Source organism: Rhineura floridana, chromosome 9, assembly GCF_030035675.1.
Source record: "Rhineura floridana isolate rRhiFlo1 chromosome 9, rRhiFlo1.hap2, whole genome shotgun sequence".
NCBI lineage: Eukaryota > Metazoa > Chordata > Lepidosauria > Squamata > Rhineuridae > Rhineura > Rhineura floridana.
In genome coordinates, this window is record NC_084488.1 from 39,396,397 (window position 1) to 39,423,371 (window position 26,975).

Genomic DNA, 26,975 nt, shown 5'->3' on the forward strand with positions numbered 1-26,975 from the left:
GCCGGACTGGGACTCTGGCATTTCTAGGTGTTTTCTAGGAGCCAAGTGAAACTGTCAAAATTCTCTTCATATTTTTGCTATTGCCAGAAAATGTAACATTGCCTACCAAGAGATGTAATGTTGCTATATTCATAATATTGAAACCTTTTTGTTTGCTGTTATATTACTGTTTTATTATTTTTTGTTGTTAGGAAATTGTTTTTGCAATTGTTTTTGAGATGTTATTTCTGTTCACCTTGTTGTAAGCTGCTTTGAGCACAATCTTTTGTGGAAAGGCGGCATACAAATAAAATGATGAATGAATGAATGAATCTAGCAGTCAAGAGGCTGGTGGGGGTAGGTACTGGCATTACAATCCTGTGAAAGTGTGTGTGTGGGATATTTGGCTCCCCTTTATCTAGAAGCCACACCAACCTTAATTTTGCCCATAAAACATTGGACCACTTTGAAAAGAAAACTAAGCTGGGCTTGATCTTATTTCTTTTTTAGGTAGCTGACATTTAAATGAGCAGGCCATCAGGAGGTTACTTCTGTCTGTCCCTGTGAATTCATAAATATCACTAGTAGCAGATGTCAAATGAAAGAAGTGACCTGAAACGATTTTAAAGTATGGTTTTAGTTCCCACAGGAAAATAATTTCTTCTGAAGCTTAGCTTAAAACTCATCTATATAAAGTAATGTTAGCTCCTAATGCATTATTCTTTTCTTTTTCCAGCCAACATTTCCAGAAGTTGTTACTTTGTGCATTAACCTTTGACATACACCCTATGTCCTTTGATCGTAATGTAAGAATATATTTTCTTAATAAGATAGGATTATAAATTATTATTATATGTTGTCAGTTCCCACAAACTCTGTAGCATAGGTAACCTAGAGTTCTCCCTAATAAGATAAAAAGTCAAAGATTTATTGCAATATCAGTGAGATAGAATTTAGACCAAGAATTTTTATTTTATCACAAATGCAGTAGATCATAATTCAACGCCTTCATTCATTATCATTAATGAAACTAAAAAAACATACCATTAAATTAAAATAGGATAATTCAGCCTTCCCACTTCATTATCTCAAGTATGTGGGGGGGGGGTAGGTTGCTATAATGCTAGGAGTGAGGGTTCTGTCTCCTCCAGTAATGTTAATAAGCTAGGAACACACACACCAGTTTAACGGATTATGTCCAATGTCTTTCTCCTGTGTGATACTCTGCCCAATTTTTGCAAGCAGTCGGCAACTGAAAATGAAGAAACATACATACCACAATGTACAACAGAAGTGAGGAACCTGTGGCCCTCTAGATGTTACTGGACTCCAAACTGCCAGTCAGAGCCTTGAGAAGCACATAGTAGACAAAAAGTAGGTGGGAAAGAGCATTGTACCTGAGCAGCTGAAAAGAAAGTGTAGTGGACTGAGAGGGTAGGAGGCAAAGAGAACAATCTGGGAGTTTGGGGAGAGGAAAACAGCTAGTGGGGAGATCAAGCGGAAGAAAGCAGGCATAGTGAGAACAAAGGAGGGATGGAATCTTTTTGAGTAAACTGAATCTTCTTGAAGTTGCATTTCCATGGGTCCTCCCCTCACCCACACAAGCCGCCAGCAACTCATAGATCATATCTCTATTTTGGCTGCACCATAAAAAGCATGCCTGTACTGCTTTCCAGTGCTGCCATGGTGAAAAAACATGGATCCGAGGCACAGATCCTTGGGGATCGTCATAATTCAAATGTGTTCTGTGATTTGGGGGGTGTTATTCTGTGTACAATTCAAAAAAGACCAAGGAGCATCTTTGCCAGATCCATGGTGCTGAGGAGCACCAGATTTGCTGTTTTTTCTGTGCAGTATATCACTGAATGTTTTAATTTGATAGTGGTTGGTGGGGGGGACTGTAAACCCATGCAAATTCAAGTGGAACCATTTTAATTCTACTGAACCCAACTTTTACCCAGACCCCAGAGAAAAGCATAGAATCTGTGTGTTTTATCTCTTTTTAGGTCATTGCTACAAATCCTTTGCTGATTTCAGGGTAACAGTGCAATAACAGATGCTGTCGCTTTCAATATATTGTGTTATTTGCTGTGACATCAAAATTAGTCTACAGTAAAATCATTTCTAGAAACAGCTTATGACTCATCATGAAGGACTTCAGCAATCAGTATTCTTCTCTATAACCAAAAATCTATGCATCCTCTGCTCACACAACTCAGCAAAGGTAGAAATCAATGATCACTAAGCTTTGCTAAGACAAGCTATTGATGAATGGGTGCAAGGCAAGAAAGAGCAATGATGCTGAATAATCATGATGAATAATAATTGACATTTGTGTAGCGATTTCACTCCAAGAGCTCCAAGTTGACTATCTTGTGTTGCAATCTTCACAATCATCCTGTCTAGGAAGTCAGCATTATTATCCTCCGTATTGAAGATGGGGGGCCCTGAGGGTGGGAGAGCGGCTTGCCTTGCTAATATTGTAAAACAGTTCAGAGGGGCCTTGTTAGGGTCAAAGATGATATAAAAATGGTGGATGGTATCCAACCTTTGTCATTTCTAAGTAGTTAAATTACTGAAGCCCATTGAAATCAATGGATCCACTCTGAGTAGAAGTCACATATTTCTATTTATTTATGGAGTTTATGGCAGAGGTGAGATTCAAATCAGGGATTTCCTGATTTGCAGCTCACTCTTTTGGCCTCAACTGCACTATGCATTTAAAGCTGTATCATATCACTTTAAGCAATCATGGTTTCCTCCAAAGAATCCTGGGAACTGTATTTTGTTAAGGGTGCTGAAAGTTGTTAAGAGGTCCCTGTTCTCCCCACAGAGCTACAGTTCTCAGAGTGGGTTAACAGTCAGTCCTTCTCCCCACGGAAATCTGGGAATTGTACCTCTCTTTCAAATGTATAGTGCATATGGGGCCTTTTACTGACCATTGTTAACATAAGCAAACTTTGCGAAGCACACTCTTACTTTTGCTCTTGTTTAGGATGCCTGGGCCCTGTAGATACTGGACACAATCCCTGACGCTTGGCTTAGCTGGGATCATGGGCAGAAAGCCAATGGTCATCTGTGGTTCTCTGTGGCCAATAGTTGAGGCTGAAGGGAGAACCCAGAGAAAGAAACAGGAGCCCCTTCCAGATATTCACCAGGTGATATTAAATGCTAGTTTTAATCACAGTAGATCCAATGATGTTAACAGATATGACTAACTTAAGTTCATTAATTCCAGTGGATCTGCTCTAAGTAGGACTTAGCTGAATACAACCCAATGAATACATGAAGAAGAGGGAATGGAAACAATTGTGGTAAGCCACACCCTTGACCTACCCTATCGTAGGAATGAGCAAGAAATTTTATTCAGTTCACATCTGAAGCGAATCTATTAATTTGCACTTTCCAAAACAACATGAGAACCAAAACACAGCCATCCTTCAAAATTCGCACTTATTGACTTCTGGGAAGGGTTGCTTTGCCTGTGCTGCCTCTGAGTCTGAGCTCTCATCTCAGAAGAAGCTTTTTCAGCTTAAAAATCAGTCACCATGCTCTTTTTGACTGGTAAAGATTTTCTCCCGGTCAGGGAAAAACGTAGAGATTAACCACAAAGCCTGTTTTTGTGGGGAGGACTGGATTTCATTTATTTATGAGAGAAGGTTCAAACTGCAATGCCGGACGGACTTTCATCAAGCTCTAGCTGATTACAGCGACACGTTTATCTTTTCTTTAAAGAAAAACGGACTTCAACAGGTAGATAAGCATCCTTCTTTCTATTTTCTTTTTTCACTTGGTTTAAATTGGTGTAACAAAAAAGAGATTTGTCAATGAATCAGCTGTGAAGAACTTCTAGGTGAGTTATGGCTTTTCTCTTTCACTAACGAAATTAAGGAGGAAAGAAATCGAAAAAGCTTATCTTTGTTTTTATCGCAAAAAGCTGTCCTGGAGGTGCATTCTAAAGATACTAACGGAAGAGGGATTTCTATTTCGAGGAGGGGAAAAAAAATTTTTTTTATTTTTTTTTTATCTATTTCATTTTGACGAATCTGCTTGTTCACGACGCCACTAATTGTTTTGATGTTGGGAACTAAGTTTGTTTTGTATTCCTGAATACATAGAGATAAGGCAGGCTGTACTGTCTACACTGATATAAGAGCCTGGAATATTAACCCAATTGTGGCTGAAATAATTTTTGTCTTTGTGGCTTTAAGAATGACAACCAGGAAAGTGATTGAGACCATGGAAGAATTTATGTTTCAGAAAATAATGGGTGAGATTGAGATAACGAAACAAACCCTGAGACAGGGTAGACAGGAGATGAAAATTGAATTTAATAAAATGAAGCAGGAGTTTAAAGAAATAGTGGATTCTGTGAGAGAGGAGTTTGATGGGATAGGGAAGCTACAAGACATGGAGAGTGGAACAAATGTGAAACTGGAAAAAGATTTGGAGTTTATGGATGTTAGAAATAAAGTTTACTGTTTGGAATTCAACGTTGCCTCTGAAGAAATTAATGAAGATTTTGGTGGTAAAGTTATCAATGTTTTGGATAATTTTCTGGATTGGAATGATGTGATGGAGTCTGACATAGAAAAAATCTATGGAGTTGGTTACAGATATGTGACAGTGGAGAAACTCTTAAGAGATGAGCCAGTGCATTTTGTAAAAAAGAAGAACAGAGATATGACTTTGCAGCAATATTTCAGCAACATATTCAGATTTCTTGACTGGAATGATGTGATGGGGCTTGACATAGAAAAAATTTATGGAATTAACTACAAATATGTGACAGAGCAGAGATGCACCCAGAGCAGAGATGTGACTTTACAACAATATTTCAACAACATATTCAGAATTGATGGCAAGGACATATTTGTGATGGGGGAAATTCCCATCAGACTCTTGTTATATGACTATGGCTATGACAGCAAGATCATCATGGGATACTGATAATGGATGAATGGATACTGAAACCACTGGATTTAACAGGACTATTGAAGATGGAAGATGGAATTAATATTGATAATGGAAGATTATTGGACTTAACAGATTTGACGAGATGGATTAATTGATTTGTTTACTTGGACTATGGCTATGACAACAAAATTATTATGGGATACTGACAATGGAAGAATGGCTATTGAAATTACTGGACTTAACAGGATTATTGAAGATGGAAGATGGAATTAACATAGATAATGGAAGAATGGCTATTGAAATTATTGGGCCTAACAGATTTGAATCAGATGGATTAAGCGACATGTTTATTTGGAGAAAAATTGAAAGATATATCTCTCAAGGAATTGAAACCTCTCTTTGACTTTTTGTGGAAAGAATAAAATAATGTTTATGAGATTTGATGATTAATTAAGATAACTACTGGAGGAAAGTGATTTTATAATATAATTTTAGAGATAGGATTGTTATATATTGTAGACCTATAACTGATCTGCGACAAATCGGAAGTCAACATTTTATTTTATTGTTTAATTGTTTTTGTTTTGTTTTGTTTCCTGTCTTTGAAAATTTGAATAAAAATTAATGATAAAAAAAAAAATCGCACTTATTCTAATTTTTCAGTGCAGTTCACCAACCAAAACATGGTTTATCAAAATGTATACGTTAGGAGAAAGTGTGCATTCAAATGAACACATGAGTGAAAATAACATACGAAAATGCATTATATTGGGAGACATCGCTTGCAAACTTGTGTACATTTGTCAAAACAGCCTACAAAAATGCGTTTATTAGGAGAAATTAGCACTAAAATGGTGGAAAATTTTCATGAGGCTGTTTTTTTAAAAAAAAATTGCAAATTGCTACAATAATGTGGAGAACTGAATTCCAGATTGGAAAAATGAGAAATGGAGAGAACTGAAATTGACAGAACATTCTGTCCCTGCTCTATTGGGAATCCTGTTTTTTTTTAGAGTTGCCAATAATGTGAGGAGAGTGCTATGCGTACAGCTGTACGAACACAGACCAGGAGTTGCCAACCTTTTTGGACCAGTGGCTCCATTTTAGATTTTGAGAAAGTGCTGTGGGCACACATTCATCTCTTCCTCTCTCTCTGCCCAAGTGTATCTCTTTCTTTTTTTAAAAAAAATAATAATTTTTATTCAAATTTTTCAAAAGACAAACAAAACAAAGTCAAAAAACATAACAATACAACAAAAAAAATAAAAATAAAATAGTTGACTTCCAATTTGTCGCTGATCAGCTATAAGTATATAATATACATCAAACCTGTCCCTTAATATATAGATACAAGATCACTTTTCTCCATAGGCTATCTTAGTTAGCCAAGTGTATCTCTTTCAATCACACACAGAGAAAGCATACTTGAACAATCCACACATATATACATTCAGAAAAGCCCCGGCATGGGAGAAGGAAGTGGCCATCATCAGCTCCAGATGGCTGGTGGGTAACAACTAGCTGAGCAAATATGGAGTTCGGCAGTATAATCTGCGGGTCTCCAACCTGGAGCCCCCAGGTGCCAAGCTGGCCCTGACTATCTTGGGGCACCAAGGAAAGTGTTCTCAGGCTCCATGGTGCCTACAGGTGACAGTTTAGCAATCCTTGACATAAACTCTATGCAGATGTTCATACGAATATTCAGAGTCAAGGGTGCTCTCTGCATTCAGTATACAAAGACTAAATGGAGCTGTTATTTCTGGTCAAATATAAAGCTTCATCAGACCTTAGAAAGCCCCCAAACGAAGAAAACAATTTGTTACATTGAGCAACAGAGCCTAACTAAAGGTTTGTAATCAGGCACATGTCCCAATGGTAGTTTTAAGAACCGCATTGAGTGGGAAGTGGTCAGGATTTAAAGAGGCCATATTCAGCCTGGAGCTTAACATTCTGGCTGTGGACAACAGGTTTTAGGTGGGCATGTTAGTACATTAAGCAAGCATCCATGGACAGCATGAAGTTCTGTGCAGGTTATCGGGTGGGTTTACCTTAAGGCTCGAGACGTTCATTCAGCTGGCCTACATTCTTGAGATTCAAACTAAGGAGTCTATCAACAGATTTTCTTCTAAGCTCAGGCTAGTCTCAGGCTATGGTCTGAAAGCACATGAAGCCAGTACCCTGCTGAAGCTAAGCAGAGTCAGGTCTGGTCAGTGCCTGGATGGGAGACAGCCTGGAAACCATATGTAAGCTGCCTTGGGTTTCTATGATGAAAAGAAAGGCGGGGTAAAAATGTAATCTCCTGAGGTTTGTGACTGAGTCACAACTTAGAACTAGGGATGTGTTACTCCCAAAATTTCATGCTCACATATTATGACCTACCATTCAGTGTGATATTCTTTCCATCCCCCCACATCAACAGAACAGGGGCTGCATTTAAAGCAATATTCTAATGTAGCTTGATCTTTTAACTGAATAGTGTGCCCTTGCCTTTTTGCTCATTCTTCTAGCAAAATCTGCTCAGTGACATGTGATCCAGAAAAGCACAGTGCACATCCCATCGACACAGTCAAAACAGAAGGTGTAAGCCATTCAGGTTTAAAGATAAAATCTCAAGTGTTTCTGCAAGTATCTGTCCTTCTTTGTGCAACCCAATCAATGTGGCTTAGTAGTCAAGAAGAAGAAAAAGGACTCCACTCTAATCGAAGTAATCCCACTATATGTCCTTAATGAAGCAATGACCCTCTGCAGCAAAGTCTTAATTAGCTTCTCAGATGTGCTAAAAATAAGGAATGTTAAAGCATCTCTCTTCCTTCTCTCACTTCCAGCATGAATTTGAGCTTGAAAGGTTGATATCCAACATCTGCTTAGAAATCAGAAAGGCATGTTCTGACTATTAGCACATTTGTATACCCTCAAGCCACTTACTGTGCTTCTAGCTTTTCCAAAGGAAAGTCTAGGTGGGTTGGGAGAGCAGGGGGTGAAATTACAAAAGTAAACATCGGCAAATCTGATGGTAGTCAAAGCAGTCATTCCACCAGAGCTATCCAAGAATTGTAACTGGGACAGTGCCATCCTCCAGTTTCTTCTCCCTGCCAACAATCTTTTTAACGGGGGGGGGAGGAATAAATAAATCCAAATTTAAATAGATTTACAGTTACAAAATGTTTGCAAAAATTAAATACAATATTACAATATTACATTTTCTTTCAAAAGGAGTTAACTGAAGTGAAAAAAGGTAAGAGGAGACAAGAGTCTATATCATCATAACCTTTGATTAAATAATAATTTAACCATCCTTGACAAACCTGACTATAACACAATATAAAACCTCAATATATCTTTATTCGCCCTAAATCCTTGCCATATTTAAGAAATGGCTGCCAATTTGTTGCAAATTTATTTTCTCATCATCTTCCCTCTTGAGAGCTGTGTACATACCAGGGCATTAATATGTATGTGGGTCTCACAGATCCAATTTTATCCATGGGTGCTTTACCGCCCTTTTGTCCACACAATGAGTGGTTTCATCTATCTTGATGTTTCTCTTCCACAGCAGTGGACAGTGCTTGACAAGAAGTATTCAAATTGTGTTATTGTTGTCTCCTCCCCTCAGTTTCTACGTCCACACCCTGCAGAAGTTCCAGAAACCTGAGGATTGATTTGATTTGAGGACCATTGTGGACATGCACCCAGATATTTTATCTGTATTCATAAAAAAAAGGTTTTGTGCATAGAACAGTACAGTAACGAACTTTCCCCAAAGCTGCTGTTTCAATCATGTTTCACAGTGTGCAAAACTACCATCAATCCTTTTTTTTAAATGCATGTGTGTGTTTTTTATTTACTGTTTTAATGTAAAACAGCAGTTTCAAAAATAAAATTATATTTGTGTGTCCACCAACAAGCACCTTGCCAGAGAAAACAACAGCCAGGGAGGTGAAGGCACCGGCATCTCTGACCTCCAGACCCTCCTGCTCAACACAGAAAGCCATGGTGTGGCTCACAGAAGAACACCTTTCGCACAGAAGCACATACAGCCAATGATGGCCTGGGAGAGCAATTTGGGAGAGAAGGATTTGGGGAGCAATCCAACTTGACTTTATGCCAGGCTGGGAGGAGTTGGATGTGGTGGACCCCTGGCTAAGCTAGCAGGCTCCCTGCAGTGCTGGGCTCTGCCAGCAGAAGCCCTCTGTCCTGGCTGAGCCAAACCAGCACCAGGAGCCTGCCAGTGCTGCTGGGGGTCCACTGGGGGTCTGCTGGGGATGGCCAGTCTGGTGGAGGGACAGCCAGCAGAAGCTGACAATTTTCCAGGGGCGTGGCAGATGAGGAGCTATGAACGCAGCATCCAAGTCCTCCTCAGAGCACTCCCGCAGGTCCTGATCTGGCTTGAAGTTCTGCCAGCAAAACGGCCTGTGCAGCAAAATTATTCCAATGGTGGTCTATGGGGAACGCTGACTCCCCAGTAGGCCTGTTCATGGGAGCCGGCTCTTTTGTTCCGGCTCCCACCTGCAACTCCCGACAAAGCCTGCATTCAGTCAGGCCGGCGGCTCCCAAGCAGCAAGTGGGTGCTGCAGAGCTTCCCGCCAGCTCCTCCTCCGTCGGCCCCCTCTCCCACCGGCTACCCCTGAATTGGATAGCTCTGCCCTAGACTGTTTTTTCCTTCCCCCTTATTCTCCTAGTTTTTTGTACCTGGAAGGGCCAGTTTTAGATTTAGGTTTAATACAGCTGTTTTGCACAAGAGCAGTTCTGTGCAAAAACAGCTGTTTGAAATTTAAAAATACTGTGAACATACCTTCAACAACACCCAGGGGAAATAGGCATGCTGCAGCAGCCTTTCCTTTGGACTGATGGGGGAGGAAATGGCTAGGTTGTGCTCAGGTAATAAGCAAATAGAAGTAGGGGGTGCAGCAATAGATGACAGCCAGCAACACTATCGCCACCCACACAATGTGCTTCAGTGCATCCTCACCCAGGTAACCTGCAATTTTATGTTGGATTTTTCCCCCTTATCTGAAGATTGGGAAAATGTGAATTAATTGGAGGAAAGGTGCAGGCTGCCACTAGGATAAGAAACATCATTGTGTGGATGACGAGGAAAACATGCTTACATAGAATGCATCAAATCCACTTAAGCTACCGTGTGTATACACCCTACATCGATCAGAGATAATGAGTTAGCCTGGCCATTGAAGCAAACTCCCACATTTTCTGTCTCCATTCATTAACAGTTGGTATCATTGCGTGACTATTTTTGCCTGGCTGGAATCAGTCCTTGGAGTCTGATCATGCCTCTGGCTTGCCTGGATGGAGGACAGAGAGGGGTGTGGGAGTGCGAAGAAACTCGCCTACTGTTCATTTTTGATCAAATTCATAATCTGTCACTCTGCCCACTTTTGCCTCTGGCCATGCCCACCACCACCATGTGGCCCCCAGAAGGTTACTCAGAAGGAAATGTGGCCCTCAGACTGAAAAAGTTTCCCTGCCCCTGCTTTAACATGGCTGACATTTGAGTCTTGTTAATATCCAGAATTTGTCACTGCACATTCCCACCACATGTGAAAAAAATCACACACATGTACATACACACTTACTTACTTCCTGGCATTTGCAGCAAATAGATGGGTAGTTTTTATTTATTTTACTGATAATAATAAAATTATTACTGGGGTAATGTACCATCTACTCCTCCACTTTTGAAAAAAAATTCCCCCTGCAAAAGAAGCTTCTGTTTTTCTCCTTCATTTGCAGAGCACCTTCCATTTTGTTTTGAATTTCTTCTTCAGAAAATTTCTGGGTGTGAGTGTACTTTATCACTGGAAGGTGGGTACGAGTGGTGTTTTTTGGGGGGGGTATGCACATTATGCTGCTCCTCTGGATGAGGTATGCACACAAACAGACGAGAAAACTGGTGTGGGTTAAGCAGGCCACATTTTTATTAATTACAGCAGGTAAGCTTGTTTAGCATGACACGGGGTGCAGGATCACTATCCCTTCAAACAATACAACTGTTGTCTGATAACTGCCTCAGCATACCTACTGAGGAGCATCCTGGTCAGCACAAAAGGACTCAGTGAGATGCATGCCAGGCATCTGGACTCCTGCTGGCACTGGAGACACATGACTTCAGATCTAGCCCCCTGAGGTCAGGCCATATGGTGCCCCCTCAAACCCTGTATGTGGGTCCACCTTATGTTATGAATCCTGCTCAGTGCAATTTCCACAGAGTTGTGACAAAATAAAGAACACCTAAAAAACGTTTTCACTGAGAGAAAGGCAAAAACCACCCAGTTGTGAGGAAAAAATCATTTCTGGCCCTGTCAGCCGACGACTGTTTAAACCCTCAGTGGGAGCTCCTAAAGTTACTGTGGGTTGGGCAACCTCAGTGAAGAAGTCGAAAGAGGGTGAGATGCCATGGCACCTGGCCTTTTATAATGCTGTAGTGCTGCCCTTTTGCAAGATCCTGCAGGACCTCGCGAGAGGCAAGGCACTCTTGCGAGATCAGGCAGGAGCTAGGCCCCTTCCCTGCCATGGGTCAGACATATGACCCAACAATCCAGTCCCAATGTGCAGCTGCATCCAGAACTTTTCCTTCCATTAAACATTTCTCAAGCATTCTGCAGCCTCTCTGACTGTCCACGTTTCCATGGAAGGAGCTTTAACTGAAGCATACAAAGCCAAGGAAGCTGGCTACGCTCGAGACTGGTGCACTCACTGATTTCTTAACTCAATTTTTAAAAGCTCTTTTAAAAATAGAAAAATAGCAGTGAAGAGCTGCCAAGAGCACAGCAGGCAGTCTCCTTGCCTTCTTGCACTTACACAAAGCCCAGCTGAGAATGTCATGGAGTTTTCAGAAAAAGCAAGCACCCAGCAAGGCTGCAGAGTGCAGACCACTGGAGAGATGATTTGTAGAAAGGACACTAGTCACAAACCCTCCTTGACCACCCTGAAAATAAGGTAAGCACAATAAACATTAGCTTCTGCTCATGGTTAGCAAGGAAAGAGCTTAACCTAAAGCCTGGGTTCAGATGACAAACGGCAGTGGAAGGAGCAAAGGAGCAGGAGCTCACATGTTTGCACAGTCCTGGTAAATCATAGTTTGGCTTAAAGTGTCATGCAAACCAGGCCAATGAATGTGCATAGACCAGGGAGTAGGGCCTGTTGCCCTGATGTCCACACACACACAAACACACACCATGCATTAACAACAAATGAAAAGGATTTCTCTTTTGCTTCATATGCCTATTATTTATTGATTGATTTGATTTGATTTATATCCCGCCCTTCCTCCCAGCAGGAGCCCAGGGCCTAATCAACCTTTATCTGCATGCACAGTGTAGCAGTGCAGAATGTTCTTGTTCAGAATTCTGGCCAACAAGCCATGCCCTCAGTCTCCAAAATAAGAAAGTAAATGGGGGGAAAGTCAAATGCATGGCCAACAACAGACATTCTCTATTGTTCTGCAACCCTTTTTTGCAGCCAGAATGGAGCAAATCCTCCTCCTTTTTCCACTTAGCTAATCTTGATACAAATGTTTGCCAGACTTCTTGACATTCACACAACCTATAAACTAGAAGGTGAATTGACTCATAATAGCTGTGTGAGATACTTCTGAAATGGGGCATCTAATTTCTTGTTACGCCAGCTGGAGACATTCCAAGATAAGCACTTCAAAGTCTCCCCAGAAGTCCCCAACTGTTACTCAGAGTTATTTAAGGTAATCTGGTCTAGGGAATCTAAGCACACTGTGACTCATAATATGAATATATAGATTTGTTCTCTTTAGATTGCCCTCGTTTCCCTCTCTTTTTTTCCTTTACAAAAGATTGTACAAGATTTTGATGAAAAGACACTAAACCAAAAGAGAGAGAGAGAGATGGATTTGCACCCAATTACAGTGGTTTTGTTTTTATATCATTCAAATGAGTAGCACCTACAAAAATGTTCAGTGGTGACAGGGAGAGAATTCAAGGATGCTTGGTTGAACATAGGGTGACAGAGCTGGTCTTTTCATGATAAGGGCTACAATCCTCCAATCACTTTGCAAGAGACTAGCTGGTGAGTTAAGTCAGTCATCAAAGACTGCAACCCCAATCCCAACCCCTACAAAAGGCAGGTGTTAGCTAAATTAAAGATGAGAGAACCATTCAGAAAACCCCCAAGTAGGATCTGAACAAGAAAATGTGAACAGGTGAAAAATTAAATCATTCTGCTATTTGGAGGGAACCTGCATTCATGTAAATAGCAGGCCTCTGGGAGGGCATGTGATGGCACACAACAATAACAGTCTTCTGTTTTGTTTAGGGAGAGAACTCATTGGTGGTGCCATTCCTATTACATCTGCTAGTCTTGCTTAAACCTCCAGTAAACAATGCCACTGTTTAAAAGTGCCACGGGTTTATAGAGGCTATTGTCTGTGCTCAGTTGTCCCTTCAATGTCAGTGCATAGGCCGCTGAAAATGAACCAATTCTCTTGTTTTATTTACTATGTTGTTTTAATGGGATTGTTTTATCACATATTTTAATTATGGATGTTTGTATTTTTATTTATTTATTTATTTGTTATTTATTACTTAATTTGTATCCTGCCCTTCCCCCCAGCAGGAGCCCAGGGCAGCAAACAAAGCGCTAAAAACACTTAAAAACATCATAAAAACAGACCTTAAAATACATTAAAACAAAACAGCGTCAAAAACATTTTAAAAAAAACTTTAAAAAAGGGTTAAAAATATTATTAAAAAAACATATTAAAAAGCAATTCTAACATAGATGCAGACTGGGATATGTCTCAACCTAAAAGGCTTGTTGAAAGAGAAAAGTCTTCAAAAGGCGCCGAAAAGATAGCAGAGATATTAATGCTTAACTGGCTTTTATATTTTGTAAACCTCTTAGAAACCTGTTTTGGCATTAATTTTGGCATGTCAAATATATGATAAGGAGGATATAAGTTGATAGCCATTGCACACATTCACCAGGCCTAATGGAAAATGTGCACATAATTTGCCCATGAAGATGGGACTGTGCACATTTTCCAGGTCAAAATACATCACAGGCCTTGGAGAACGTGCATGTTATTTACTTGAATTTTGTACATTCTCTGGCCAGTCTGCATAATCTCCAACAGGCCTTGGGGAATGTGCATATCTCAACTGAATTTTGTACATTCTCTGGGCAACATATACGTTCTCTGGTAAGTATGCATAGTCTCCAAGAAACATGGTGTGTGTGTTTTCTATCTCTAGTTCAGAAGCATGCAATCTGAGGCCCCACTCCACCCCAGCTTCTTCTGGCCCACTGCCTAATCTCCAATAACATACCCACCCATGAATCAACTCAGCAGCAGGAAGAAGTGTGGGTTCCAGATAAAGATTAACATTTTTCTGCAGTCTAGTGTCCTTTTTCCCACTCTGTCCCCCATGATCCCAAGGGACTTCCCCCCTCTTAAGCTTAGGAAAAAACTTAAAAACAACATGCAGCTAATCATCATAGGAACTGCAGGGAAGGGAAGAGCTAACCAGTTAAGAATGGGTTGGCCAGTTTTTTGTTCAGCTATTTATTCATTGTTCATTTATTGAACAACACGTTGATCAGTTCTTTAAAAATATTAGGAAACAGGCTTATACTGCTGGCACATCTAGCTCACTGTTCTCTACACTAATAGGTAGGTTCTCAGGATTTCACACAGGATTCTTTCTCAGCCCTATCCAAAGATGCCAGAGATGGAAACTGGGATCTTCTGCAAGCAAAACGTATGCTCTACCAGGCACTAAGCTACAGTCTTTCTGAGACTTGACAAATAGATGTCCTGTAATCCATGGAACATAGTGATCCTCTTACAAGTGCATATAGGTATGACTTTTATGGGAGAAGGAACAAATTCAGTTTGCATCATTCTTTAAATTTTATCATTAAATACAGGTAGATTTTTAAGGTTTATTTTCATATTGTAATATATATTTTTAAATCAAAAAGATGCCAGTCTTCCTGATCATTACACAGCTCCACTTAAAATACGAAATATACATATTTTTCCTCTCTGATTATTTTTTTGTTGGTCATGCTGGCAAGCATTACTTGAGCAAGAAATTGATTCCGCATAATGGAACTGGATCATAATCAAGCATATTTTTAGCATTTTTAATTTTCTCTCTCTAATAGACATGCAGCTTTTTTTTTAAAAAAAAGTATGCCTAGTATGCACATAGAAATGTTTAAGCACTCCTTTAATTTATGGTCTGTGCTTAATGCTTAAGGCATAAAGATATCTAACCATACCAAGGAATCCTTTCTAAAACATATTCCTGCTTCAGAGAGTGAAAAAAGAAATTCTAATTCCAAGCACAATCAAGTTCCAACTGGTCAGAGGACCAGCAGCTGCTGGGATCTTGCATCTTCTCCCTCCAAAAGAGAATTCTTTTCGTGTTTTCCCTCACTGGTTTGTTCTCCTTTGGGGCCAACCCAATATCTGCAATGTTGAATCCCTCTCCCTTTCCCATTGATCCAATTCATCCTTACCTCTCGTGAAGAAAACCTGTTTATTTAAATTAAGTTTTAACGGGTATTGGGTTATGTGTTCTTTAATTTATGTTGTCATGTACATTGTAATATATTTGATGGGGGAAGTCTTCTGTCTGGTCAAGTGAATTGGTTTAATTGTCATGGTGGAGGAGGGAGCAGTCCTTAACTAACAGCTCAGGAGGGGTTGGAGATAGAACTGTCAGTATACAAATGAAGAATAGAAGATATTCTGATTATTGGTTGCAGGTTTAGATTTCAGGCCAGCTCCAGACACTCTTGGATGAGACTGATTATCTGGATCCATTTCCGATTATCTGGATCCTATTAATAGTGTATAAATGTTAGAGATTTGTCCTTTAGCTACAGATGTTGTGTTAACTGCCATCATTTCAAAAGCTGATAGCTTTTTCAATGCTTGCATCTTTGTTTCTTCCTTTGTTAGAAAAGCTGCCAGTTGTCACCACTGAAACCATCATAAAGCAACTTCATTTAAGATTGCCCTAATTTCTTCCTCAGATAACTTCCTGTCATCTTTGTAAAAATCCCTTAGCCTATAAAGGCCTTTAGACTTCCAATCTTGCCATGGATATATTCTATATTTATTAAAAAATTGTGAATGAAAGAACAAAGGTGTCAATGGAGAACCACATGGGGAAATTGATTTTACTCTGTGAGACCAACATCGATACAAGGCTGTCTGTATTTGAGCTATGGTTTGTTTATTTTGTTGTGTATAAAATAAAGAGCTTATAGTGTACCCTTTAAAAAGTCTGTTTTCCATTGATGGCCATCTCTTTTCCTTGTCTTCTCTCAAAAAAGAAATCAAGTGGTATAATTGATTGGCTTCATAATAAGAGCAGATATGAGGTATCCCCCAGTCCCCAGCCCCGCCCCCCCGTTCTGTTTGCCTGTAAGATATTCACTTTGTAGCAGTGGTGAACTTAACAGAAGAAAATGGTTGGATTACTTGTCTCCCTTCCTTCTTGTTGGTGCAGGCTACATCCTTTGTTGTCCCACAATATCTTACAGTTGCCTGCAAGTTTTATTGTGATGGACAGTAACTTAAATGGGAAAATAGCATATGGGAAAGGGTTATCCTTAAACAACATGAGATCCTAAGCACATCTAGTTTGGTCCTGGATGTGTTGCTGGGAGGGATAATTTAATCAAACATATAGTACTCGCTTTAAATAATTTTCTCAATTCAGTCTAACATGGAGCAACCCTGAAACATGGACAGCACTTTTTTTTAAAAAAAAATCTTAGCTTCACAGCTAAGCCATTGTAATTTATGTCAATGCTACTTTCAGAATGCTTTCAAGCACTATTTACACACTGTGATAGGTCCATGAGAAAATATCTTCCATTCGTTTTTCAACTTTTCAGTATGGAGATATTTGCTCTTGGATTTTTGAACATCAATATTCCAGACAGGTCATAGCCCCAGGTTCTTATATATTTATTCTTTGTCACTGGGAAAACGTTTACTTTTATTTACTCGCAGGCAGTTCCTGGAACACTTTTTTCTCTATTAGCTGCACACTCCCACCTTTTATCTCTCCCAGCCTACAACACATGAGAATTGGCCAGACAGAGAACTAGATCAATTGAGCAGAAAGCCTGCATAGTAGATCTATTGCTGGATGTAACATTTCAGACCGCAAGTATGGGACTGAATATCTGAGTCACCACACGCACACACACAAATAAATGCTATCAGGGATAGGGAACCTTTTAGTAGTAGTAATTTGTTATTGCTTTTAGCCATAGGCCATCGCAAAATGCAACAATTATAAAACAACAGCAGATAATACAGCTAAAACCATTTACAAAACATTAAAAAGCTTTATAATCTTGAGTGTGAATCATACGCAGCTTCCTAGCGGCCAGCGCAAATTGGCCACGGAGACCGTCACCTGTTTAACATTGTCGCCCAATAACTCCACTACCAGCTCCTGGGGGCATTTGTCTGGCAAAAGATGAATGAGAGGGGCCAGGAATTTCCGTCTGGGGTTATCGTACAGCGGACAGTACAACAGACAATGGGTGATGTCTTCGACAGAGTTACATCCAAAAATACAACTCCGTTTCTCTAGTGGGGTTCCTAGATATCTCCCTTCTAAATAGGCAGAAGGGCCACATTCCCTCTTGGCCAACTTGCTAAGGGTCACATGCCAGCGGTGGGCAGCGCAAGATGCAAAAGCTGGATGTGGCCAGAGGCAAAAGTAGATGGAGCAACAGGTGTGACAGGAACTAGAGGCAACATACTCACACGCCATTGAATTCAAGAACACATTCCATCCAAACAAATGCACTTGGGGGTGGTGATCGAGGAACAGTCTCCTGCCACCATCAATTGCCTGGGAAACACAAATGTTTTCAAATTCCTCATAATAGTTATCGAGAAAGACACACCTCAGTGGGGAGGGCATTCCACAGAGAGATGCCACTGAAAAGGCCCTGTCATGGGTCAATGCCAACCCAGAAGCCCCCAGTGGCAGCACCATCATCAAAGCCTTACCTGCCAATTGTAGGGTCCAAAATGGTTGATACTGGGAAGGCACTCTTTTAGGTACTTGGGTCCAAGCCATGTAGGGCTTTATATACTACTACTAACATCTTGATTGGGCCCAGTAGCTCACTGGCAACCACAGCAGTGCTTTCAGGACCAGTTACGCATGGTCCCATCAGGCTGCCCCCTTCACCTGCCTGACAGCCACATTCTACACTAGCTGCAGCCTCTGGACCATCTTCAAGGGCAGCCCCACCTACATAACATTACAGTAGTTCAAACTAAGTCACCAGAGCACGGACAACTGCTCTGACTAAACTAAAGTTCAGGTTTGGTGGGGTTCAGCATTTGAATTTCCCCCTTTGCCATGGTCCCAGTGAAAACTGCTCCTGTGAATTCCTCTTAGGCCCAAGAAGAAAGCGTCAGTTGCAGATTATAATGGAGGAAAAGATAAAACTCTTCCTTCCCATGCACAGTAGTCCCAATCCTGCCGCCTGCCTCTGCCCTCAATAGCTATTTATGTAATACATAGGCATGTTTTTATTTTGTGTACAGCCTTTGAAGCCATGTGAACAGTGAACTTGTTCTGTAGACCTCAGATCCTATCATTTTAAATATATCTGTAAAGTGCCACAAAAGCTCTTCTTAATCATGATAATCCCCCCTCTCCTCTCCCTCTCTCAGAAAGGATGATTATTGCCAGCTTTTTAAAAAAATATATTGATTTTTGTAAACTGAGGCAAAGAAGTAGGCTAGACTGAGTTTTTGCTGGTCAACTGGCAACCCTAGCCCTACATACCATACCCTGAAATGAGGATGGGCAAATCTATCAATTTTGGGTTCTCCCAGTTTCTCATTTTTCCAATATTAAATTCTGTTCTCCACATTTCCACATATCAGTTTGCTTTTATTTTTAAGATCTGAAAGTAAGAGCTTAGTCAGCATCCTCACACCAACTGCTCTGACTAAACTAAAGTTCAGGTTTGGTGGGGTTCAGCATTTGAATTTCCCCCTTTGCCATGGTCCCAGTGAAAACTGCTCCTGTGAATTCCTCTTAGGCCCAAGAAGAAAGCGTCAGTTGCAGATTATAATGGAGGAAAAGATAAAACTCTTCCTTCCCATGCACAGTAGTCCCAATCCTGCCGCCTGCCTCTGCCCTCAATAGCTATTTATGTAATACATAGGCATGTTTTTATTTTGTGTACAGCCTTTGAAGCCATGTGAACAGTCATCAAATCATTTATATAAAGAGATTAAAATGATTAATGTGGGAATATTGAAAAATTATATAAATTTTCCAGTGTATGCAACCACAATTATGTCCTCCAAAACCTCCATGTCCATATCTGAATTCTTGATTATATTTGGTGCTAAATGGTTTGATCCTCTTAGATTGCAATCCTATACACACGTATCTGGCAGTAAGTCTCATTGAACTCAGCACGACTTACTTCAGGGTAGATCTCCATAGGACTGCACTGCATATTTTGAATGTCTCAGTGCTGCTGTGTGTGGTAATGTGGAAGTAAATCCCACAATGCTCAGTGGAGCTTACACCCAGGTAAGTGTGCACAAAACTGCAGTCTTAATTGCTTTTCTGTGTCAAAATACTTATTGTATTCAATTATATATACATGCCTTGTCCAAAGTTAAGAAAAATGAAATAGTATTTCTCCCAGGCAGCAAAGAAGCTTTTGACTGTTGGTTGCCATGCAAGAAATGGCAAAATCCCAAAGTAAATGACAAATGATAGTCCTGTGCAAAGATTGCTCACCTGTATGCTATTGTCCTTTACAATTTTGTTTTTGTTTTCTTCTCCTTGTATCCCCTTTCATTGTTTGTTGGTATTCTTATTATATTGCCTGCCTGTCCAAATGAGACTGCTTGTTCTGTAGACCTCAGATCCTATCATTTTAAATATATCTGTAAAGTGCCACAAAAGCTCTTCTTAATCATGATAATCCCCCCTCTTCTCTCCCTCTCTCAGAAAGGATGATTATTGCCAGCTTTTTAAAAAAATATATTGATTTTTGTAAACTGAGGCAAAGAAGTAGGCTAGACTGAGTTTTTGCTGGTCAACTGGCAACCCTAGCCCTACATACCATACCCTGAAATGAGGATGGGCAAATCTATCAGTTTTGGGTTCTCCCAGTTTCTCATTTTTCCAATATTAAATTCTGTTCTCCACATTTCCACATATCAGTTTGCTTTTATTTTTAAGATCTGAAAGTAAGAGCTTAGTCAGCATCCTCACACCAAATACAAAGTGCTCAGACTGAGGGGCAACTAAGGTCTGAGGCTAGAGCTTTACAGAGCCTGGAGGTCAGGAATAGACCTTTAGAATCAGCAGGCTGAATGCTCAGGCAAGCTGCTACTGCAGCCTAGATGATGCCCTTGAAGCGCTCATCTCAGTCTGCCAGACTTTCAGTGCAAGCAAACTGGTTGTACTGAAGTTAGGGTGGCCATTTATGCATTGCCAAAAACAAAAAGGACAACAGAGGACACAAATTTGCATATGCTTACATATATATATCCTGCCCTCCTTTCTTTGTGTTTAAATTGGATTCACTGATCCTTAAACTGGTATCCTTAAACTGGTAGCCCTACAAATCAGATTCCAGCAAACACAAGACTGTCTTTTGACAGTCCTTTCAATAAAAGGACAGTCCTACTTTACCTCCTAGCTAGAACCTTGATCACTGTAAGCCCTGGTGTGAGACACATACACACTGCTTCCTCGCATTCTCTTAACCTTAGAAACCCTCAGTGTGGCGTGCAAAAGGAAATAAGAGTACTAGGCACTTCTATGTTTAATATAACAGAAGGGTTGAAGAGAGAAGTTTGTCAGTTGCATCTTTTCACACTTCAGGGGTGAGAACATAGGAACTTAGAAGCTGCCTTTGGTCCATCTATAGGTCAGTATTATTCACACTGACTAGCCATGGTTCTTCAGAGTTTCACACCGGCTGACCGTGACTCTTCAGAGTTTCAGACAGGAGTCTTTTCCAGCCCTATAGGAGATGCCGGGGATTGAACTTGGACCTTCTGTATGCAAAGCAGATGCTTTACCACTAAGTTATGGCCCTTTCCAGACAAGCCTCATGAGAAAAGCTGCTCACGAGGCTTGTCCAGGATTGTCACACTATCCATAGGCCAGATTAGCTGCCTGTTTACAAGCACTGAAGCCTTGGTCTGTACAGTTCCATAAGGCTTCATTCACTCCCCTGTTGCCTTTAGTATGGTAATCAAATCACACCAGGTTTTCAAGGTGAACAGCAATGATCTAGCGTACTGGCTCGTGGAACAACAAGTTCAATGAAACTCAGCTTGGTATCAAAAATAGATACTGGCTGTCTTTCTATATTTCAGTATCACTCAGTGCTGGGCATCATTCCGATGTGGCTGACATCCAATCTTGCATCTGATTGTGTAGTGCCTGCAGTTCTCCCCTGCTAGAAAAGAGCCAATGGAAGCAACTTAGTTTTAAAATCGTATTCAGTTTGACAAAAAGGGAAATAATAGATTGACAATAAGTAAATCAAGTCCATCACTGCCTTTAAAAATAATGATAATCATAATAAGAGAAGATAGGGAAGCAGCAAAAAGCTTCAAAAAGCAATCTGAACTGAATATGGAAGTCACAGAGACTAAAAATAGCATGATTTTCAATGTCAGGTACAATACACCCAGGCACAATGTGTACCTTATTGAAAAAGAAGGATCCTCTGAAGGCAAAGATTTGGGGAGCTTTTGTGTAGCAAAATTAAGTATTTAAAATATGCAGCCCATGCAGAAAAATGTGTGAGTTAAAAATAATACAAAACACGATTCCTTGAGTAAAATGAAAGCCCTCTTTATAAAGCAATAAAAAAGGCTACAAATCAAAAGAATTGTTCACATGAATTTGAATTAATGGCCTTTTTGTGATATAAAATAGATTCAGGGAGACAACACCAGAGAACATACCAAGGGAAAGGTGACAGGTTTTTCAAGGAAGTCAAAGATTTGAAAGGCTGGTGTTGAGATGGCAAAAAGCTAACCCAAGCTCATTATGAATTATGCCAGGGGTGGCTAATCTGCAGCCCCCCAGATTTTTTTTGGACTCCAACTCCCATCAGCCCCAGACAGTATGGCCAATGGCCAAGGATGATGGGCTCTGTAGTCAAACAATGTCTAGAGGGCCTACAGGTTCGCCATCGCTGAACCAGGCTATTGCTAGGGTTGCCAGATCACAATCTGGAGTTCCTGCATAAATATATTTCCTTTATCCCATCTTTTTATCCAGAGCAACCTTGAGGTTATTGAATGGTAAAACAGTACAACAGCATAGAAACCATTTAAAATAAACAACAAAGACAGCAGCAGGACATGGAACCCCACCGGATGCTCCAATACAAACATCTGGCAAATATACCAAAAAGCCAAACAACAACAACAAACAAATTAATCCCATAGACTTTTACCAAGCAACAGAGGAGAGAAGACACTGCAGAAAGGACTCTGTTCCTAGGAGATGTCAGCTTGACCTCTGATAAGGAGAGTATCTGGAGCTGAAACCAGATGAAGATGGGTTGAGGTGCCTTGTGAAGCACCCTGGTGAACTGAGACCTTACAACAGAATCCTATGCCCATTTATTTGTGAGTAAGCCCCATTGAAGTCAATGAGACTTGCTTCTGAGTACATATGTAAAACGCTTGCATTGCAGAAGCACTAAATGGCCAACACCAGCATCATAAGCATAATGTTGTCAAAGGGGTAAGAAAGTGGAAGCAATGAAGCTGCAATTTCTCCTCTGGACTTTTCATCTTCCATAGACTCCTGCCTGCTGCAACAACAACGAAAACTGGAGTCCTACATGCTGCAACAAGAGAGGGAGGAAGGTAGACAAAGAGACTGACAGAATGAGTGGGTTGGGAGAACCTACAGCTACAGCAGCAGCACCTTTCTTCTCCTCTAAAGTCATATCCACACCATTCATTTAAAGTATATTTTAAGCTTATGGCTTCTCCTAAAGAATCCTGGGAACAGTAGTTTACCCCTCAGAGATCTATAGTTCCCAGACCCTTAGCAAATTACAGTTCCCTGGATTTTTTCAGGGAAGTCATGTGCTTTAAATGTATGTGTGGGTATTATAAGAGGCAAGTCTTTGGGTTGAATTACTTCTTGGTAGTGCTGTGCCAAAACAGGTTGCCCCAGCCGTCTTCCCCTTTTCAAACATTCATCAACATGCACACATAGCCCTCAGGTCTGCATAATAGCTCGAGCAATAACCAGCAATAACAAAACTGCAGTAATAAAACAGCAATAAGAAACCCAACAATTCTTCCCCCCCTTTCCGCAAAATCAGTTTGCTACAAGCCTGTATTAATATAACATAGGAATGGACACTTACCACCAATGAAGATGAAAACTGGAGGAAAAAGGGAAGAAATGAACTGCAGGGGGTAGGATTTTCAAGCAGATCCCTTACCAACTGTTTTAAGGCCTCAGCTGTTCAGTCTTCCCAGTTTCACCAGTCTTTGTGATCATCTGTCCCAGTCCATCCCACTTCTTACACCAGAAATTATTTATTTATTTATTTATTTATTTAAAATATTTCTATCCTGCCCTTTTACCCTACAATAGGGCACTCAGGGCAGCTACAGTAAAATCACACACATATATAATAAAATACACAATAAAACACAAAACATTATAGTAAATTAAAATGCATAGAATACTATTAAAATACATAAAATACATTATTCACATACATACATAAAATGCATTATGCATACACATACAAACATACATACATATATATATGTGCATACACATATAAGAAAGTGAGAATAAAAGAACTTAAAAGATAAAAATAAAAGATAAAAAACTTAAACCAGTGTCAAGCTGACCCATCAGTCCCAACCCAACTCCAGAACAAAATAGTTTTTACAAGTTTCCGGAAGACCATCAGAGATGGAGCAAAGCGGGCTTCTTGGGGCAGGGAATTACAAATGCTGGGAGCCACAATTGAAAAGGCTCTCTCCCGCATGCCTGTCAATCTAACTTCTTTCATTCCAGGCACGCAGAGGAGACTAGAGGTAGATGATCTTAAATCCAGGCTAGGAACATGTGGACATAAACGGTCCCTTAAGTACACTGGTCCAAGGCCATTTAGGGCTTTAAAGGTCAAAACCAGCACTTTGAATTGGGCTCAGAAACAAATTGGGAGCCAGTGGAGTCGATAAAGCACAGGGGTGATACACTCCCTGTGCCATGCTCCAGTTAACATTCTGGCTGCTGCATTTTGGACCAACTGTAGTTTCTGAATCATTTTCAAAGGCAGCCCCATGTAGAGTGCGTTACAGTAATCAAGCCTCAATGTCACCAATGCATGTGTCACCATGGACAAGTCAGCTGCTTCCAGGAACAGACGCAGCTGGTATACCATTTTGAGATGGCCAAAAGCACCCCTGGCTACCGCAGCCACCTGATATTCCAGCAGCAGTGCAGGATCCAGAAGAATTCCCAGACTGCAGACCTGCTCTTTCAAGGGGAGTGCAACCCCATCCAGAACAGGCTGCAACCCTATCCCTGGGGCAGTTTTTTCCTTGGCCAGCAACACTTCCGTCTTGTCTGGATTACGTTTCAGTTTGTTCGCCCATATCCAGCCCTTCACAGCCTCCAGGCACCGGTTTAGGACGAGCAGTCCCATTTTGATGGGGAATTTAGGGGTCTGATGGACCAGGGGTCCTGAAGAAATTGAGGACACAGGCTTGCAGCAAAAAGATAGGTCTTTATTTAGTAAGGAAACATACAGGAAGTCAGTTTCCCATGATGCTCGATGGAGCTCTGCCACATGGCACTGATGTCTACATTTTTATACCCTCCAAGACAAAGAAATTAGCATCTTCCAATCCAAAGGTTACACATTAATATTACCTAGACATTATGCTGCTTATATTAAAATGTAGCCAACCAGATAATAGTCAGAAATTCTAATACCAACCCATCCCTTCTATGACCTAATACATTCCAAAGCTGACCGTTCCTGACCCTTTGGAGACACTGAAGCTGCTATACCAGGGTCTTACTCCCTTTATCTTATCTCTTGGCCTTGCTGTCCCAGCATACTGAACATTCCAAGAAGGGACACCAAAGAAACAGCATCAAGCAGAGAAAAAGAGTTTTTTAGCTATGATTTACCTATAAAGGTATTATAACCTCATTATTCCTAAAGAATATATAGTTTATTAGTTGATTATAAGAATTCCATATCATCACCCCCAGTGGAAAGTATACAAATAGCATCATTTTTCCACCAGACATTCTGGGACTGGTAGTCCCAGGCCCAGCCTTGGCAGGAGGAGTCATTCCAGGGGGGTCTGATAGCCTGTTCCATGCCCTCCATTCCCAGAGTCATGCCATGAACTGGTGCCAGACACTGAGTCCTCAGGGGATGAGCCAGACACGGTATAGGTTGAGGACCTCAAGGAGTAGGCAAGGTCTCCTTCAACCAGTGCTGAGGATCCCCTGGAGGGGTCTTCTGGTGAAAGACCTGTCAAAGAACCCTAAGGCCTGGGCCCAGCTCAAAGAACAATGGCATAGTAAGCATCTATGGGCCCACGTTGTTGCATGGCTCATAAGTAAGGGGTCTACTTGTGAATAAGCAATCCCTGAACTCCTTTACTACCAGCAACTGGGGTTAGGTTGTGGTCTAGGAGGTCACAGTGTATAAGATCTCCCTCTTGTGCTTTCCATTTGCTAGAAACAACACAGGTCTCTGGCTCCTTGTGCGTGATTCTGGAGGCCCTGCCTTGCTGTGTTATATCTTGCTTGAACACTCTATGCTATTGACCTTCGTCTGTTGCCTGATCTAGCCTCTGGATTATGTTATGAACCTAGAATGATTCTCTGTGCTTGAGCTTGGATTGTTGAGACTATACTGCACCTTGAACCTTGTCCTCTAGGGTATGCGTTGTGGTATAAGGCTTTTACCCCCTGTGATTGAGACCTTAGCCCCAGAAAGCAGCCCCTGGAGCATGAATGTCAGGATCTATCCTACCCCAGTTAAACTCCTGCGCCATTGAGGGTCTTGAGGTGGGGCATTGGGAGTCTGTGGCAAATACAGTGCTTTGAATTTGGTAACCTGCTACAAATGGGCTTTTTGAAAAACAAATTGCATGGAATTGCATGGAAAGAAATGGAGTGGGTGAAAATCTGCCAAATGGGAAAAGCATACAGACCTTAGTGATCTGTATGATTGCATCTGAAAAGTAATGTTCCTTCCCATTTGCCAAGAACATGGAAGAAACTGTTTAGATATTTTTGAGGTATAGTTTCCCAGTAAACTTGCTTACTTCACACACTTTTTTAAAATACAGCAAGCACTGCACAGTGCTAGCTATAAGATCTTTCAGTTGTGATTCGCTGGCAGATAGTATTTTCTGAGTTTTCATCACACAGTTTCCCAAATGACAGATATTATAGGGTCGACAGTGTACACTGATGTCATCAAAACAGTCATCTGGGAGGCAAAACTATTGAACACCTATCACACATGGAGGGGCTGTTGAGAATAGCCAAAAAATAAATAATAATAATAATAATAATAAATAATGATAATAAATTTAATTTATGTGTCGCCTATCTGGCCAATGGCCACTCTAGGCGATGTACATACAATAAATATGGGAGAATACAATATAAAAATACAGTGAAATATATAAATTATAAGAGCAAACAATACATAATAGGAGGCATTTAAAACAGAAGAATATTAAGCCTCCCCAGAAGTCCCGAAAGCCTGCTGAAAAAGCCAGGTCTTTAAGGCCTTGCGGAACATATTCAGGGAAGAGATGTACCGAAGATCTTGTGGGAGGGAGTTCCAGAGGGTGGGGGCCGCCACTGAAAAGGCCCTCTCTCTAGTGCCCGCCAACCTAGCTGCTTTGGTTGGCGGGACTGAGAGAAGGCCTTGTGTGGCCGATCTTGTCAGGCGGCATGATTGGTGGCGTTGTAGGCGCTCCTTTAGATAAACTGGGCCGAGACCGTGTAGGGATTTAAAGGTTAAAA

General features: G+C 40.8%; 1 long non-coding RNA gene across 1 annotated transcript; it reads left to right on the top strand.

Annotated features, from left to right (window-relative positions):
* Nucleotides 1-11,716: 11,716 nt before the first annotated feature.
* Nucleotides 11,717-16,118, top strand: LOC133364455 (uncharacterized). Its single transcript, XR_009757946.1, has 3 exons — nt 11,717-11,850; nt 14,555-14,742; nt 15,854-16,118. It is a non-coding gene; the product is annotated as an uncharacterized LOC133364455 (long non-coding RNA).
* The last annotated feature ends 10,857 nt before the right edge of the window (nt 16,119-26,975 follow it).